This window comes from Ochotona princeps, chromosome 13, assembly GCF_030435755.1.
Source record: "Ochotona princeps isolate mOchPri1 chromosome 13, mOchPri1.hap1, whole genome shotgun sequence".
NCBI lineage: Eukaryota > Metazoa > Chordata > Mammalia > Lagomorpha > Ochotonidae > Ochotona > Ochotona princeps.
In genome coordinates, this window is record NC_080844.1 from 43267582 (window position 1) to 43286658 (window position 19077).

Below are 19077 nucleotides of genomic sequence, written 5' to 3' on the forward strand. Positions count from 1 at the left end.
ACAGTCTCAATCCTCCCAGCCTGGTGATGTGGTCCTAGAGGAGGAATCCCAGGCAGGTCCTGGATAAACAACCCCTTGGCTACTCATTCCCCATGGGACCCAAAGGAGGAGTCCCAGCTCCCTCACCTATAAATCAGAGTGCCAGCCATCTCCAGGTGTGGGACAGCCCAGTGGCACCCATGTGGACAGCTGTGCTCAGTCACGGCAGGCTCTGCAGCACTGCCTCTGCCCTGGGAGAAGCAAACAACTTTCCCTGTCACCCTACGGCCAACTGCACCCTTCACCGTGCGCTCCTCAAACTGCACACATCCAGGAGGGCTGAAGTTCATGTGCACAGAACCACGGCTTGCAGGGTCTCTCAGGAATCACAAAAGCTCACAACCCAGAAATCAGCAAATTCTAGAGTGTCTGAGGGTTGCCATTGGCCAAATAACTCTTTCCCATGCTTAGTTCTCTCAAGTGCTCAAAATTACTCCCATGGGAAACCCACAGGCAATTTCTGCAATACTCAGCAACAGAATGTTTTAGAAATGCTCCAAAGCTCCATATCACCTCCCAGCACAATGAGAAGAGAAGGGAGGAGAGGCGCCCATTTCACACATGGGACACCTGGGGTCAGCCAGCTCCAGGGCAATAATGGCCCAATAAGGACCAGAGGCAGTTATGCACACGTAGTTGCCAGTAAAGGCTGCTTGGAACCCAGCTGCAAGTTCCAGGGGACAGTGTATACCTGCTTCAAGGGGCAAGCATGACTCTAACATCTTCTGCTGCCCTTAAGATGGGCAGCCACAGATCTGGCCAGCGCCTCAGCCACAGACACAGAAGAGCCGCAGGGCTGGGGACTCTGAGTCAAGGCACAAGACCTCAAGTCTCACAATTCTGACTCCTGGCACTGGACAGGTGCCTCAAAGTCACACTGGACAGCACCAGTGAGAGGAAGGGCAGAGGGCAGACTCCAGAGACTTCTGGCACCGCCCTGCAGCCCTGTCCATGGCCCATGGCAATGGCCCGACTGTATGCCCCTGTGACCCCCAAGCCTGCCTTGTAGAGCTCTGATCTCTGCTTCGACAGTGGTCATAGGGAGGAAGAGATGGCCTCTGCCTCCTCACTGGAGGATTCACTCAGTCCTGTGCCATCAGCGTCTCGGGTTTTGAATAAACTCTTCTCTAAGGTGCATGCATTTGGGGCAGTGGTTAGGATGCCTAAAGCCCATGCTGGAGTGCTTTGGTTCAAACCTCAGCGTGCTTGAGTCCAGCTTCCTGCTAACACACATTCAAACAAGGTCATAGGTGACGGCTCAATACATGGGTGTCTAACACCCCCACAGGAGACTCAGACGGAGTTCTGGGCTCCTGGCTTCTCCCTGGCCCAGCCCCAGCTACCACAGGCATTTGTAGAGGGAACCAGCAGAGGGAAGACCTTTCTCTTGGTGTCTGTCTGCCTTTCAAATAAAACAGTTTTTTTTTTTTTAATTATAAAGTCAGATATAAAGAGGAAGAGAGACAGAGAGGAAGATCTTCTGAGCTTTGATTCATTCCTCAAGTGGCTGCATCAGCCAGAGCTGCACCCATCCAAAGCAAAGAGCCAGGAATTTCCTCCCGGTCTCCCAAGTGGGTACAGGGTCCCAAGGCTTTGGGACATCCTCCATTGCTTTCCCAGGCCACAAGCAGGCAGCTGGATGGGAAGTAGGGCCCCATATTGGATTTCAGCACATGTAAGGCAAGGACTTTGGCCACTAGGTTACTGCACCAGGCCCAAATAAAACAAATTTAAAAAACAAAAAACCTCTTCTTCAGCTCATCCCTCAGGACCTGTCAGTTCTACAAAGCAGACCCCCACTGCCTTTTTCCTCACTGTTATCCCCCCAGAGATGCCAACACAGCAGAAGCAAATATTTGTTCAATGTGTTACAAATGAAAAACAAAGATCAGATCCAGGAAAAACCAGAGGCCCTCAGGCCCATCCCAAGGCAGGCCCCTAGGGCCTTCCATACAGACAGTCAGGGACCTGCTGTAGGCGAGCACAGCACCTGCCCACCTGACCTGTCCATGCCTTTGTTCCTTTCATTGCCATCCTTCAGTTACCTTCTCCATGGGGTAGACAGGTGACATGCAGTTCGGCAGTCCTGAGGCCCCTCAGCTTCTCCCCAGAACCACCCGGGTCCCCGTCCCTAGAAGAGGAACCATCAGAGATAGCCGGACCCTGAGGTGCCAGGACAGTCAAATGGCCACTGCCAGTGACACAGCTGGCATAGACAGGCCCCTGGCACTGCTCTCCACTTTCAGCCCCACAGGAGAGTCTGTGGTCCACCCCTATTTTTTTAAACATTTGTTTGTTGTTGTTGTTTAATTTATTTGAAAGGCAGGGCAACAGAGCAAGAGGGAAAGAGAAAAGGAAGAGAAAGAGAGAGAGAGATTGCATTTACTGGTTCATTCCTCAAATGGCTGCAGTGGTCAGGGCTGGGCCAGGCAGAAGTCAGGAGCCGGGCATCATATCCATGTCTGCCGTGTTGGTGCAGGGGCACAAGCACTTGGGCCATCATCCCTGCTTTCCCAGGCCAAAAATAGAGAGCTGGATCAGAAGGGAGGAGCCAGTACTTGGGATGCCAATGTCACAGCTAGTGGCTTAACTCACTGTGCCACAATGCCAGCTCCACTCTCTCCATTTTACAGATAAGGAAATAGGCTCCAGTGAGGGGCTGGGCATGACATTTGGTCCACAAACAGCAACTGTAGACAGGCAGGCAAAATCATCGCTCATATGAGGTAATAGTCCGAGCAAGGCAGAGAGTGAGAAGCAGAAATCCTTAGAGTCGTAGGGGGTGGGAGAGGTGGGGGTAGTGAGGGAAGGGGCAAGCACAGTGGGGACATCAGGAAGTGGAGCTGGAGTGACAACGAAAGCCCCCCTGGCCGGTGCTGTTTCCTGTCAGGCGGTGGTGAGGCCAAGACCCAGTGTGAATCCCATGCATGGGGAAGCGAAGTGGGGAGTGAGCACTCCCACATTCCCCATCCTGTGGCTGGCCTCAGTGGACACCACAGTCCAGACTTCCACCTAGCACAGCTGGTGGTCAGATGGAGGGAGGACTCCTGGAGGGCATTTCAACGTCCCTGACATGGCCCTTCATGCCCTCCCCCTCCAGAAGCCACAAGGCCCCAGGCCAGGCTGGGGGCCAATGGGAAAAGCACTCGGCACAGACATATGGGGCCTGGTGGGCTCCAGCCAGTCTGGGGTTCTTGAATGATGACTGTTTGCTGCTGCACTGGCTCCAGGGCCAGGGTCGGCTGTGGGTGATAGAGTGTTGAAGAAAGCCTTCACACAACACCACGAGGGGGTCCTCATGCCAGCAGCAGATTCTCAGCTTCAAGGTGCCAGCCTGTGTGCTCATCCCCTGCAACATGCGTCCACTCTGGTGGGGGTCACAGAGGGGCCTGCGTGGAGACAAGGGATCTGTGGGAAACTGCAGGGCCTTTCACTCAGCTGCACCAGCCAAGGGTCCATTACAAACAAGGATGAGTGCCTGTGGAACTGAGCAAGTTTCTGTCTCAAGGCCCTGGCCTGCCCTGGTCCTTCGCCCTGTGAGACTGGGTCCTGGGAAAGAGGTCCAGATGGTATTATGATTCTGTAAGTTTTGCCAAAGTTAACATATGTATATCTTTGCTTATAGAAAAGGAAAGGAAACATTTTTTTTTAATTATGAAAGCAAAAAAGAAAAAAAAAAGCTTTGGTCTGTAAACACTGAACAGAAGTGGTCATGTGGTCCAGTGGTTAGATGCCTGCTTTCCACACTACAGCACCTGGGTGTGATGCCTTGGCTCAGCTCCTGACTTCAGCTTCCTGCCAGTGCAGACCCCGGGAGGCAGTGGTGACAGCTCGAGTCGTGGACTTCTGCTCCCCACAAGAGAAACCGGGGCTGCATCCTGGCTCCTACCTTCAACCCTGCCCCAAGCTGTTGGGGGCATCTGGCAAGTAAACTGACAGAAGAAAGACTTCTCTCTCTCTCAAATAATAACAAATAAAACAAACAAACAAAACATAAGTAAAAGCCACACCAGCTCCACCAGGCTTTTTACAGAGAACTGAATCCTGGGACTTACCCCAAACACTGCTAACCCAGAAAATGAGCAGAAAAGAGTGACCTGACCATGCTTAAGAATGTTCCTAACATCAAGGGTTGGAGATGCATCCCTGGGGTAAGAGAGGCACCAGGAGACCTGCCTGGGGTGAGGGCAAACTCTGAGGGTGAGTCAAGAGCGATGTGGACAGGACAGACTGAACAGGGCCACAGAGCTGGTGGGAGTCAAGTCAGATAACCATCAAGGCCTCTGCCTTCACAAAGCCGGAGCTCTCAGAAGGGAATGGGCTGGAAGGGGCAGATCCTCACAGCCTTCGTTCACTCCACAGTCAGCCTGCCCAGTCAGCCCCAGGCAGCAGGAAAGCCTCTTTATTTCATTCTAATCCTTTAACAAGAATACTTTCCAAGGTGGACCTTGAGCATAGTGCTTGACATCCATGTCTCAGCACCACCCCTAGCTCCGACCCAGCTCTTGGCTAACATCCCAGGAGGCAGCAGAGCCAGCTCAGGTACTTGGGCCCTTGCTCCCTCCCCCACACCCACCATGACAGAGCCAGATGGAGGACCTAGGGAGTAAACCAGCAGTTGAAAGTCCAATCTCTCTCTTCCTTAAAATAATACTGTGTTCCTTGTCCTAAACAGTGAGGGAGATTCTAGAATCCACAGTCAAAAAACACTGCCTATTGGCTGAGACACTGGAAAGAGAGATGGTCTCCATGGCTAATTTTTCTCTTGCTGGAAACAATGACACGTGTTTGCTAGCCAGAAATTTGGTTGTCTGATTAGCTTTGAAAAACAAAAGTACAAACTACAAATCATCAAAAACAAAACACCTCTGAAGAATTATTTTGTCGCATATTCTAAACAGAGGAGAGTCAAGATGTGGGTTACTGCGGAGTAGAAAGGCTGTGATTTTTTTGTTGTTGTTCCCTGTATTTCCCACGGTTTTAGGTAACTGGACCTAGCCATCAAGAAAAATATAATTTCTTCATGGTCCCTACACTGGCATATAGTCTGGCACGAGGATTTATGGTTAGTTCTTTGTGCATTCTTTCTGCACCTTTCAGAGAAAGCTGAGCCCTTAAGAAAATTAAGATTTACTTATCTTTATTTGAAAGGCAGATTTTATAGACAGAGGAGAGACAGAGAGATCTACTACCTACGGTTCACTCCCCAAATGGCTGCAACAGTCAGAACTGAGCTCATCCAAAGCCAGGAGCCAGGAGCTTATTCCAAGCCTCTCATGCAGCTGCACAGTCCCAAAGACTTAGACCATTCTCCACCACTTTCCCAGGCCACAAGCAGAGATCTGGCTCAGAAGTGCAGCAGCCAGAACATGAACCTGCACCCATATGGGATCCTGTCACTAGCAGGCGGAGGGCTAGCTTGCTATGCCACAGTACTGGTTAAAAAGCTGAGTCTTAACAAGAAAAATAAGCAATTTAGCCCAGATCATTGAGCCAGGAAACACAGGGGCCATTAGGGTCAAGCCCAACATTTTGCTGCCATGTTACAAATGATCCCCCCAGTTCAGCTGTTTCAGCAACACCTGTGAATACAGGAGTCCAAACGGAAGCTGCACAGGAGCCACCTGCCACAGGGCTGCAGGTCCCCTGCACCTTCCTGCAGGCACTATTGACAACTGCATCCACCTCCACCATCAGCACACAGCACCTATCGACCCAGACCCTCTTCTTCCAGGGGGCCCAGGGGATGGTCACTGCAGCCTTTGGTCAACATCCAAATGACCTGCCATCCACAGCCTCTCCCCAAGGGACAACTGAGGTTGCGTGGCCTGCCCAGTTGCCTGTGAAAGACACTCTTAAAGATTATCAGTAAGCAATGCTCGAGCTTCTGGTGACACAGCTGTCCTTAATGACCTGCCCACAGTGATTTTGTGCCCTTTGTTTCCTATCAACAGAGTCACCCCGCCTAGGAAGCTGCTGTTGCGACAGTAAGAGCATCAGATGCCAGGTGTGGTGGCCACACTTGGCTACATCTGAGACAGCGGAAGACAAATGGGCCCGGGGAGGGTGGGGGCGGGCTCTGCGAGCAGCTGTGTAATTGATGCTTGTGCATCTGTCCCTGGGAAAGAGGACAGCTCACTTTGGCCCATTTTCTTTCACTTTTTTTTTTTTTTAATTATTTCATGGGCACTAGGAAGGAGAAGAGCAAGCCACAAACCATCCCTCTCATCCTGCCAGCTCTTGCCACCTGCTCAAGAAGTCAGCAAGCACAGGCAGCCACACCAGTCAGGGCTTTGCCTAAGCCTGAGACCATGTCGAATTGATCCTGACACTGCCCATACCCGACCAACCCCAGTGCAGGACAGACCTATAAAAAACTGGCTGGACGGCCACGCCAGGGTCTCTACGGTCAAGGGGGAGAGGGTGTTAGGAAGGGGGTCCTGCCTCTCAGCCAGGCATTCCCAGGGCTCCAAAAAAGCCAGGGGTAGTAGGGAGGCACTGCCTGGGAAACTGGAATGTGCGGGTGTCTGGGGCCAGCTGCTACTTGCAAACAGCAAGCACGACTGCATTAGACATTCACACCCATGCCCGGAGTCCTGGGGGAGAGAAGGTGCCCATGGATTCGCTTCCTCCTTGTGAAATGTTTTCTAAAAGCTTTGAAAAGGAGAGCTGGCCACACCCACAAAGACCAATAAATTAAAAGTGGCGTTGCTTCCCGTGTTGTCTTCTGAAAAAATCTGGGCATTAACTTGATCAAACGCGGCAGGCAGAGAACTGAACGGCCCCCCACAGGCACACTCTGCTGGGCTCTGGGACACCCCAAGCTGTTTGGGGAACCCCATGGATGCCATCAAAGTTCAAATACCAACTGCTGAATGGCATCCTCCCAGAGCCTGCATGTGATGGATGGTGTCCCCTCTGAGACATGCCCAAAGGATTTTCCTGGGAATGGCATGCAGACCTCCAGGACCCTGGCAACTAGGGAAACTTGCCAGGGCAACTCTGCGGTTTTGAGTTCCCCTACATGGGGCCCTGGGGTCTCCACAGACACACGGAGCACCTAGTCCGTGTCTGCCAGGACCAGCTAGGGGATCCCAAAGTCACCAGAGTCTCCTTCAAGATGCATTCCCTGGGATGACAGCAATGTGTCACTCTCTCCCCTGGCCTGGCCAGGACATGATCTGCCTTGGAGCTCATGTCCACTTCAGCCCATCTGCCTTTGCGGGAGATAGCAGGGGTGCAGCTTGCAGGACAACCCCAAATTCCAGGGCAGTTTCTCCCCTTCCAGTTGCCCCTCACCCTGGCCACTTTCTTGGGAGCCAGAACATCTCGGGCTTTGGACACAGAGAGAGTGAAAGAGCATCCCCTGTCTCTCTGCCAGGAGGGGTGTCAAGCCAACACGATTTATGCACCGGCTTCCCTTGTACCAGCTTTTCCCAGGTACCTCCCCACCCATTACAACCCCATTAGTTGCCATGTGTTTCCCCGAACTGTCACCAGCCTACACTGCCTCTTTGTCACTCAGCGGAGCTGGGGCCAGCCCCTCCCCAACATGGAGTGAAGCTGAAGCTTGGCATTGAAATATTTCCTCCCTCTCCCCTGGCCCTCTCCCACCACCCCACTCTGGGGGCCCCAGGAGCCTTTAGGGAAACCTGCCCACCAAAGAGCATTTTCTGCTCTGTTTGAACAGCACGAGTGTGCCCCCCAAGGTGCTTAGAAGCACCCCCAGACCCTATTAGCACACTTCCTCTTCTGATTGGTATTCAGCCTCCACCTCCCATTCTACCCCTTCCCTGCGTGGCCTCTGCTATCTGGGACAGAAGGGTCTTTGTTGCAGCAGAGAGGGGTACAAATGCCAGGGCTCCCGAGACAACAGATTGACTTCAAAGCAGGGCTGCCGGGAGGCATCGCACAGGGGTTGGGGTAGGGGGTGGTGAGTGTCTCTAGGACTAGCGTGATCCTGAGGACGGCTGGCCCCATCACCAGCTCTGCTGACTTTAGAACACAGGCCAGCCCCTGGAGCCTGCACAATATTTTGTTGCTGTTCAGGGTGGCTTCCTTCCCACACTGAGCCTCAGTTCCAGGCTCCTGCCATCTGCCAGGTGCTGGTGTCCACAAGCTGAGGAGCCAAGCCCCTCTGGGAGATTCACACACCAGACCAGGCTCTTCCAGGGCTCTGTGCCTCAGTGTGCCCCCAGAGTCCTCAGACCTGGGTTCCCTCTGGCAACCCCAGCACAGGGCACCAACCTACAGGGACTCAGCCCCCTCCCCACCTCTTCCAGGGATGTGGTGACCACAGAATAGCACTCCCCTCCTGCACCCCAGATCAGAAAGAACAAAGCCACCTTGCAGAAACTTCTACCCACCTTCTGGAACTTTCCGCCCACCGACCCCAGTTTCTGGAACCTACCCATACTCTTAGGACAACTGATGGCAGACGCTTGGAAGCCCACTCAGGGCTCCTCCACTTTTTCTTTACATCAATTAAACAGCTGCGGTCCCGGCCTCTGGCACACAAAGCAGTTTCCAAATAGTCCTCAGATGCTCCTGGTGTGTGATTGGGGCCTCGCCACACCACCCAAGGATACAGTGCTGGTCCTGCCCCTGAGCTCTGTTCTTTGTTGGTTCATAGCAGCACATGGAACAGGGCTGCCCCTACCCAGGGGGAACATCTTGCCTCTAGAAATTCAGCCTGATACCACTCACTCCCAGAGCCCCATCCCCACTCCAGGCTCATCCTGAGCTTGGTCATGAGCCCTTTCTGCAAAAGTTACTGCCGAGTAGGTCCACAGGCACGTTCACATGTGTCCATAGCTGGTGTCACCTCATTCACCCCAGTCTGGTTCCCAGGCATTGCCTTCCAGCCTTACTTTTTCCCCCTGAGTTCAGGGGCCAGCCTTTGCAGCTCGGCGCCTCCTGCAAGTCTGCTGAGCAGCACATCTGTTGGCTTTTCCAACCCGTAAGAAAAGCAAGCGCCTGGGGCTGGTGCAGTGGTGGAGGGGAATAATCTTCCAAACTGCAGTGCTGGCATCCCATATAGGCACCGGTTCATGTCCCAGCTGCTTCACTGCTACACCAGCTCCCTGTTTATGGCCTGGGAAAGCAAGAGAGGATTGCCCTAGTCCTTGAGGGAGACCAACAAGAAGCTCCTGGCTTTGGCCCAGCCCAACTTTGGTCACTGCAGCCATCTGAGGAGTGAATCAGTAAATGAAAGATATCTCTCTCTACATATGTGTGTATTTCCTTCTCTGTGTAAATTTAAAATATAAATTTTTATACTCTACTTTTTGCTGTGACAAGTCTCTTGTGTTTTTGAGTGAAAAACTATCACTAGACCCTGCATATTCAAAACAATTGTGAATGAAACACACACACACACACAATTGGAGTATTCAAACTTGCTCATTCAAAACTCACTGTAAAGCTACAGTACACAAAGCAATGTGGTACTGGCATAAAGACAGATAACAAAACCATCGGTAAAACCAAATGATCTTCAGTAAGAACGTCAAGAACATGTAATGATGCAAACACAATCTTTTCAGCAAATGGCATTAGGAAACTTTATTTCCATATACAAGAGAACAAAGCTGAATGCTTACCTTATACCTCATACAAAATCAGTTAAAAATAGAAAGAGGTCTAAAGGTAATGCCCAAAACTACTGGAAGAAAACAACCTCATGATTTGAGATCTGACAATGACTTCTGGCAATGATCCAAACATACAAGCAACAAAACCAAAAACAGACAGACTGTACCTCATAAAACATAAAGACAAAGAATACAACAGGACCAGCACTGTGGTGCAGCAGGTAAAGCTGCTGCCAGCACCCCATTTGGGCACCAGAATGAATTCTGACTGCTTCATTTCCAATTCAGCTCCCTGCTAATAGCCTGGGAAAATAGTAGATGATAACCCAGGTGTCTGGGCCCCTAATACTTAGGTGGGAGACCCAGGAGAAATTTCTGGCTCATACTTCATCCCCAATCCAGCACTAGCCATTGCAGTCATCTGGGGAGTGAATCAGCAGATGGAAGATATCTATCTGTCCCAGCTTTCTAGTAATTCATGCCCTGGGAGATTGCAGGTAAAAACTCAAGAACCTGGGTCCCTGCCACCTGTGTGGGAAATCCAGACTGAATTCCCAGCTCCTGGCTTCCACCTGACCCAGCTCTGGTTGACACAATCATTTGGAGAGTGAGCCAGAGAATGGGAGATCTCTCTCTCTCTCTCTCTCCCTCTCTCTCTCTTTCTCCTCTTTCTCTATCTCTGTCTCTATCTCTCCAACTCTATCTACCTCTCTTCCAAAAAGTGATGCAAGAATGCAAACAAATCGGGCCCGGCGGCGTGGCCTAGCAGCTAAAGTCCTCGCCTTGAAAGCCCCGGGATCCCATATGGGCGCCGGTTCTTATCCTGGCAGGTCCACTTCCCATCCAGCTCCCTGCTTGTGGCCTGGGAAAGCAGTCGAGGATGACCCAAAGCTTTGGGACCCTGCACCCGCGTGGGAGACCCAGAAGAGGTTCCAGGTTCCCGGCATCGGATTGGCACGCACCAGCCCGTTGCGGCTCACTTGGGGAGTGAAACATCGGATGGAAGATCTTCCTCTCTGTCTCTCCTCCTCTCTGTATATCCGGCTTTCCAATAAAAATAATAAAATCTTTAAAAAAAAAAAGAATGCAAACAAATCAAGAACGTATGGGAAAGTCAGCGCTCTGTAGCCAGGTGCTTGTTTCTTTAAATTTGTGCTATGGCAGATGATGAATTTAAGTGCCATGAGTTACGATTCATGTTCGTGCGTATGCCAATTTAACAGAATAAAGAACTCTACACTGAAGTCAGCTCCTGGGAAATGTGCTCAGAGAAAGAGGTCACAGAAACCCCTTTTCCATTTGCATAAAGTCACCACCTCATTTTCAGTCAGAACAACCAGAGAGAACAGTGACTCAGGGGGCAGGCTAAGCTCCTGCTAAGTTCAAATGAGCTGCAGCCAGATGCAGAGTGGAGGTGCACCCCTGTCCCCAGGCGGAAGAGGGCCAGGGGCTGAGATGGGCCCAGCTGGTCACCTCCTGCTGAAGCCAGAAGGAAGGGCAAGGTCATGAGCCAAAGGCAGCTCAGGAAACTTCCAGGCAAGCCAAGCATCCTCTACCTTCATGTTGTACAGCTGAGGAGGCCTGTCCACACATTCCTCATCACCTCTGGTGGTCTTGGTGATGAACACAACCACATCCCCTGTCCCAGCCCTATGGCATCTCCCACACTTTATCGGGGAGGGAGCGGATGCAGAAACTAGGTAAGCTGCCCAGAATTCCTGTGATTACGGGGGACATGAGGGCTCCATGGCATGGACCAGGAGAGCTGCCCCAGGCCCTTGCTTGGCGGAGGGGTGCTCCTGGAGCTCCTTTGAGCCATGCAGGTGCCAGTGTGTGTGACTCTGTAGCTCTAGAGGAGGTAACTCAGCACCTGTGCCAAAGGAAAGAGGTGATATGACAGAGAGGAGTGTCCTCCCACACTATACCTTAGTCTCTGAGCCTGTGGCCATGCCAGCTTGCATGGCCAAGGGGACCAGGGCTCAGAACCTTGAGGGTTCTGGTCTACCTAAGTGGGTCCAGTGTCATCTCAAAGGTTCCCACCAGGCCAAGAAAGAGTGAGGAGACTCATTGTTGGAATCAACGAGGCCCTGGAAGCTGATGCTGACCTGGGCAGAGAGCACAGCACTTCCCGGAAGCTGGAAAAGGAAAAGCATCAAGTCCCCTCAGGCCTGCAGATGGAACAGGCTGTGGCTTTCCAACCTAGTACACATGCACCTGCAGCCTGCAGCTATGGCCCCATTCCAGGCACAGAATCCTGGCCAGGGGAGAAGACACCGGTGAGCCAACATCCTGCAGGCAGAAGTGGTTCCAGGTCTGCTCACTCATCCATGCCCGGCATCAGGCAAAGGCAGGGTCTGTGCACATTTGCAGCTCAGGCAAGATGACAAGCACGAGCAAGTCTCAAGAGGCATCCAGAAGACATGAAAACAGACACACCACACACTGAGCTTAGAGTGTCCCGCCAAGAAGCCCTTCTCAGGGTCAAGCGCTTCAAGGATACTGCCTGTTGATGCTCAAAGCAGATAAGTACTGCCCTACAAGCCAGGTGCTCCCCTCAACACGCTCTGGGCAGGGCCCACCCACTTTTGATCTGAGATACCTGGCCCCTTGTGCCTGGCCAGAGGTGGCCCTCACAGCAGGACCCATGGCAGGATCAGTTCAGTCTAAGTGACCTGTCCTTCTCAGCTAAGGCTATCACGTGGCTGGGCCTGAAAGATGAATTGAAGTTGTGGGATAAAATTGGGGTTCATTTTATAAGTTCCTTACCTCCCTTCACCCCCAACTCTAAGCCTTCCCCAAGAGCAGGAGGCACTAGGAGCCCTTCCTCCCCAGGGCACAGATCAGGTCTGACATGGGGTTCCCCGCAGGTCTAGCATTGTTACTCGGCAAGTTAAACTGCTACCTGCAATACCAGAAGCCTTTATGGGCAGTGGTTTGAGCCCCTGCTGCTTCACTTAGGACCCAGCTCCCTACAAATGTGCTGAAGATGGCCCCAGGACTTGAGTCCCTGCACCCACACAGGAAACCCAGATGGAATTACAAGTTCCTGTTTAGCCTGCCCAACCCTGGCCATTGTGTCATCTGGGGAGTGACCCAGCAAATGGAAGATACATTTCTCCCTCTTTCTGTAATTCTGCCTTTCAAACAAATAAAACTTTGCATGCAGGCCCAAGCCAGAGAGGCACATGCCAGGCGTCTCACCCTATGGCAGGGTTTGAGGGACCAGGCCCAGGCCCAAATGCATAAGACAGTGGTTCTCATTCACGTCACCCAATATTTGCCATTTAGCACTTCCTCCACTCCATCCCCAAACCCAACATCGAAAAAAAGAAGTCTGGGGTAGGTTTCAGTGGCTGCTTCCCATATTAGAGGACCTGAGTTCAATGCCTGGCTCTGGCTCCTAACTCCAATTTCCTGTTCATGCAGACCCTAAGACACAGGATGGCTCAAATAGCTTGGTTCCTGCCCCAGCTGTTGTAGGCATCTCAGGAGTATCTAGTGGATGGGAATATATTCTTGTGGGGGCTGGGGAGTGCGTGCGCACACTCACGGCCACACATGTGCTTTTCAGATAATTTTAAAGAAACACTGGGCTATTAAAATACCTTTATTGATGCTCTATCTTCCCATATTTCTGTTCATGCACAAATTATCCAGTGGTTATGCAGGGCTCTCACTAGCAATGAACAGCCAGGATTTTGCCACCAAACTGCTTCCAAAGTGCAAACCAAAGGCAGAACCAGCAGAATTTGCCTTCAGCACCCACTGCAGAGGTCTAGAGGTACCCTCGTCGCTTCCCCTTCGAGCTCCTCCAGCCCCATGGACGCCTGGCTGGGAATCCCTGGTAGGTAACGGCACCACCTGGCTATGACGACCAGCTCAAGGCAATGTCCATCCACCCCACCTTGTACCCTGACTCCGGGCCCTGCCTCCTAAGGGTCCCCTATGATTACTCTCCCCCAGAGCACCTTCAGTCATCTTTCCTTTCAGCTTGTCCCCTTATAGGATAAGTAAGACTTATCCCATAAACCAGAACTAAGTCCTGAACAACTGGCTTCATGTTCCTGAGCCGTAAGTAAAACAGAGTCTCAATTCTGTGACATATACACACCTGGGCTTACATCAGCCCTGAAAATGCCAAGTTTCCAGGGATATCTACATCCCGGGTCGGGATTTGACTCCCAGCTCCTCTTCTGATCCAGCCTCCTGCTAGTGTGCACCTGGAAGGCAGCAGGCAACAGTTCAATAGTTGGGTTCCTGCTACCCATGTAGGAAACACTGCTGGCGTTCCTGGCTACAGGCTTCCACTGGGCCCAGCCCTGGCTGCTGGGGGCACTTGGGGCATGAACTAGCAGAGGGGAGATCTCTGTGTGTGTCTCTGTCTCTATCACCTATTTTTCTTCCTTCCAAATAAAATAATTTTTAGGCAAAGAAAGGAGACTACAGATCACAAAAGGGTGATAGAGGTGACATAAGCTCTTATTTTACAGGCACAAATCCTGGTAGGGGTGAGGGAAAGGCCCAGGCATAGAAAGCACTGGGAATATTTGCATGTCACTGGACTGTACCTCCACAGATGGTGACAATGATAACATTATGCAAATTTCACCACAGCACAAATGTGGCAAAAGGCACCGAGGAGGCAGCGGTGGCTCTGTTTGGGGAGCTCAGGAGCTGGTGCAGGAGGAAGACACAGCACGGACAGCATGAGCCCATCGGTCTCTCCACTCCTGCCTCAGCAGGCAGGACACAGAGAGGCCTTTGCCAGAGTGGGTGAGATGCACTCTCCACTCTAGAACACTCTGTGGCTCCCTCTCCCCATGCCCTACCTCAGACTCCTCATTCTAGAACACTCTAGACCCAGTGCCCATCCATACCTCCTTCCACGCCCAGCTCTAACCATGCTCAAGAACTGTAGGGCACCTGGTCAGGGGCAGCCACAGAAGCCTCGCCTTAATCCAGTGGTGCACCCCTGCCAAGGACAGCTGGCAAAACTCCTTCCATCTTCTCTCACATGTTCTGTAAGGACGGGGTTATTCTGCACAAGGTTGATAACACACCCTCAAGTCACACTCCCTGAGGATTTTTTTTTTTGAAAGATTCATTTATTTCTTTGAAAAACAGAGCAACAGAGATGGAGAAAAACAGCAGAGAGAGAGAGAGAGAGCGAGAGAGAGAGAAGTCTTCCATCCCCAAATGGCTATAGTGGCCAGGGCTGGGCCAGGCTAAAGCCAGAAGCCAGGAGTTTCACCCAGGCCTCCTACATGGGAGACAGGGACCCACACACCCAGGCCATCTTCTGCTGCTTTCCCAGGTGCTTTAGCAGCGAGCTGCTCAGCAACCGAGTAGCTGGGTCTCAAACCAGCACTCAGATATGGGCTGTCAGCATCACACAAGTTCCCTCCCTATGTCCTGAGCCTAGATACGCCAATAACCAGCAACGAGATCAATTTACTTAATCCCCAGTGCCTCACTTTGCCAACTGCATACTCCCATTATATAGACCATGACAATTAAAATAAAAGCACACACAGGAAGTGTTAGGCACGTAAGAGCCTGCTTCGGTATTAAACTGTTATTTTGGGAATGGCCTTTGGTGCAGGGGTTAAGTCACTGCTTGGATACCCATGTTCCATATCAGAGTATGTGAATTCACGTCTGTACTCTGTTTCCAGTGCAGTTTCCAATGCAGGCTCCAGTAGCTGAGTCCCTGCCACACACACAGGAGATCAGACAGAATCCCAGGTTCCTGGCACCTGGCTTTAGCCTGCCCCAGCCCTCACTGCTGCGAGTATTTGGGGAGTGAGCCAGCAGAAGGAAGATATCTCTCCCTCCTTCTGATAAATACAAATAAATACACTTTATTTTTTAAAAAGATGTGTATGTTAGCTCAAGCACTTTAAGTGCCTCAATTAACTGAGAAAATGAACATCCCCTCGTTTATCTTTCTTTGCTTTTCTCTATTTTCTATATATCCGATATTTTAGGAAATTTATATAATTTTAAAAATGTAAACCTTGGCTTCTCTAAAAGTTACTTCCCATAGTGCTCTGCAGCATGTGTGCTCTCTGTCCAGCATTTTAATGTATGTATTTATTTAGGAGGAAGAGCATGCAGCTCCACTGGTTCACTTCCCAAATGCCCTCAAGAGCCAATAGGTCAGGCCGAAACTAGGAGCCAGAAATTCCACCCAAAAGGCCCACAATGGGCAGCAGGGACACAAGCACTTGAGCCATCACCTGCTGCCTCCCTGGGTACCCACTGGCAGGAAGCTGGAGTCAGGGGTTGGAGGGGGATACCAAACCCAAGCACTCCAACATGGAGCCCAGGTGTGTCACTGCTAAGCCACCTTAAGTAAAGTTTCCAGGAATTTCACAATCACCCAAGTTTTGCAGGTACAATATCTTGCACCTCCCCAGAACCCATGAACATGCACAGGAATGGTGTTCAAAGGGCTGAAAATATTCCCTCCAAAAGACTCTGCTTGACCCAGTACTCACACCAACCACTGGACCCTCCCAATGCCAAGGTCATCTCTAGACAAAGCTCCTGACACTCTTTCCTGCAAAAGTAAAATGCCAAACACCCACCCATAACACCTCTGACAGAAAGGAGGCCTGAGCCCCAGCCTCAGGAGGGCAGCCGGAGCCCCACCACTCACACAGCATTTCTGAAGCCCTGCCAGACATGCCGCAGCAGTGTGGTCACCTTCCAGCTCCATGATTTCCCTGGGAGTCCAAACAGACCTCTTTAGTGCAGCAGAAGATGCCCTCTGCCTTCAGCTGGGGGCTGAGTGGACCAGGAAGGGCAGCTTTGTTCCCCTGGCCATGCTGACAGTTCAATTGCAAGGGTTACCAGGGTCAGACGCTCCTCTCAGCAGCTCCTACAGACTCTTCAAGTACCAGGGCCGGCCGAGAGTCAGCATGGTCCCCAGAGCCAGAATGCAAATGAGGGGAAGAAATGCCAGGCTCTGCAAATGCCTGGTCCCACCCTCCCAGACCCAGCAGGACAAAGGCTTCAAGGCTAAGCTTGGAGAACACGGGCTCTAGATGAGGAAGAGAGCGGTGAGACTACAGAAAAGACCTGTTCCTAGGCTTGGGAGGACAGAGGTGGTAGCCAGAGAAGGGATTCACACTCACCTGTTCCCCCTTACCCAATACACAGGTAATGACTGGGGTCTGTGCCTCAAAAACAGCAGGCAAGTCCCTCTAACCCCATACTTAACCCCAGCCTTGTACTAAAGTGTAGCCACTCCCACCAACCCCCCACCCCTAACACATACACACACAGATGAGGGTGAGGCTTGGCACTCCCTTGTTCACCCCTCCAGGGGAGTCAGAGGGTGAGAACTGCTCCTAGAGGGTCATAGTCACACCTGTCCACCAGCCTGGCCAGCCATAGAAGGCCCAGGATCTGCTGGATGCATAGGTGGGTGTGGTGTCAAATGGGAGGGCAGGGGAGACACAGGATTAGCACAAGGAGTTAACGGGTGGGAGTGGGCCTGGAGAGGTTTGCAGGGGAGTTGGCAGATGGGTATAGGGAAAGGAAGAGAGATGGAAGAGTGGGAGGGCAGAGATGGGTCGGCAGGCAAGAAAGTGTTGGTTGGAGGGCAGGTATGAGGACATGAGGGATGGAGGGATGGATATGGGGGGAGGATGGGTGAAGAGATTGATGGAGGGGCTGGGAAATGGATGGCAGGAGGCAGGTGGATGGGAAATAGACACACAAAGGATGGGAGGAAGGAGGAGGTGGGCAGACATATCGGCAGACAGGTGTAACTGGATGGGTGGTGCGTGGATGGACAGGATCTGTCCCAACTCCCCCCCACACACCAAAGGCTGTTTTTCTCCATTTGTTGAACAGAAGGGCTGTGCGATGGGGTCAGCTATTGCTTGAGGCTGCTGGCATGAGCCTGAGACAAAAACACCTCGTGTTCATCCCCACAGCTGCAGTGACAGCGCTGAGAGGCCCAGGTGGTGAGAAGATGGCACAGGCCCTGTCAACTCTACACACTGAGTTGGGGGTACTCAGCAGGAAGTAGCCCCAAGAACAGAGGATGCTCCAGTAATCTCAGGGCACCAAGAAGTATTTCCTGGGGTGGTAAGGCATCATCACCCACCATTGGTTACTGGTGGAAAATCCCCCTGCCAGGATTCCCCACAAGGCACGGGGATGTCTCTGGATGCAGGGGTGAGGCCACATGTCCACGGAGAGTGGGGGCTATCCAGGACATGTACTGCCGCATAGGGTCTGTGTGGGACCGTAGTCACCTGCATGAGTCAGGAGGACTCGCCTGGGTCCTGAGACCTCCCACACACCCCAGCAGTCACACCTCACAGGAAGAACAGCTACCACTGTCCCAGCTGTCACAACAGCCCTAGATGGTGTCCTAATGTTCATCTCCTAGGAGAGCACTCTCGCCTTGAACTTCCAAGGGGCTAAACCAAGTGCTGTAACATCACAGAATCTATACTCAGTTCAACTCAGACCACAAGGCTTTGCATTCCCCATAAAAATAGGGAGTTTTCCTACCATAAAGACTTCACAGGCTTCTCAGAGAACAGCTGAGAAATACAGCAAAGAAAAAAGCCCCATGGGCATTCTGCAGACAGCAGGACCCTCCACGGCTGTGCCTTGCCAGAACCCTGACTGCCTTCCAGGGTCCCACATGCGTTAGACGAGCCACTAGGCATGCAGCACCACACTCCTGCAGGCTGGGCACTCACTCTGAGCTGCCAGGGACACAGAACGTGCACAGAGGCCACCTACAAGCCTGGAGGTACCACGGACGCAGCCTGATGGTCCTGGAGCAAACAAGGGAGGAACATTACCCATCCTACCATGGAAGGCTTGGCCAAAAAGGGTGGCCCCCTGGAATAAGAAGCCCTAAGCAATGGGCTGGGAGGTACCGGAGGGGTCTGGGGGTGGTTCACAGTCCATGAGGGCAGCTCCATGTGGGGCCCCGTACTTGATGGCTACTGCTCGGAACCCTGCAGAGTAGAGGACAGGGGAGTCAGCAATGGCTGCCAGGGAGGGGACCCAACCGGGCAGGTCCTGCCAGCAGAGTGAGGGCAATGGTCAGAAAGGCTAAAGGAGTGTAGAAGGATACAAACAGTGCAAAAGGAGACCAGGGGAAAAGATGGTTGGAATGCATTTTTGAAGAAAGACAGGGCTGTCACAATCCTGTCAAAAGCCAACTGGGAGGAAGGAAATTGGAGCTGCTGGGATTCAAAATTCCCCCCAGCTCAGAACCTCTCACATGTAGACTTATCCAAAAAGGAAATTGACCATGTGAGGTGGTGAGCTTCCTGTCCCTAGGGGCATCCAAGAACAGACTGCAGGGCCACAGGCCAAGGAGCTACAGGAGAGAGTCCTCAGTCAATCCTAAATATCCTGTCCAACCCCAGACCCCAAAATAGACCAGATAATGGAAAGACAGACACAG

At 52.0% G+C, this 19077-nt stretch overlaps 1 protein-coding gene across 1 annotated transcript in view; it reads right to left on the reverse strand.

Annotated features, from left to right (window-relative positions):
• Nucleotides 1-19077, reverse strand: part of LOC131481627 (slit homolog 1 protein-like) — an 89839-nt gene that overhangs the window by 48461 nt on the left and 22301 nt on the right. The gene's annotated exons all lie outside the window — the stretch shown is intronic.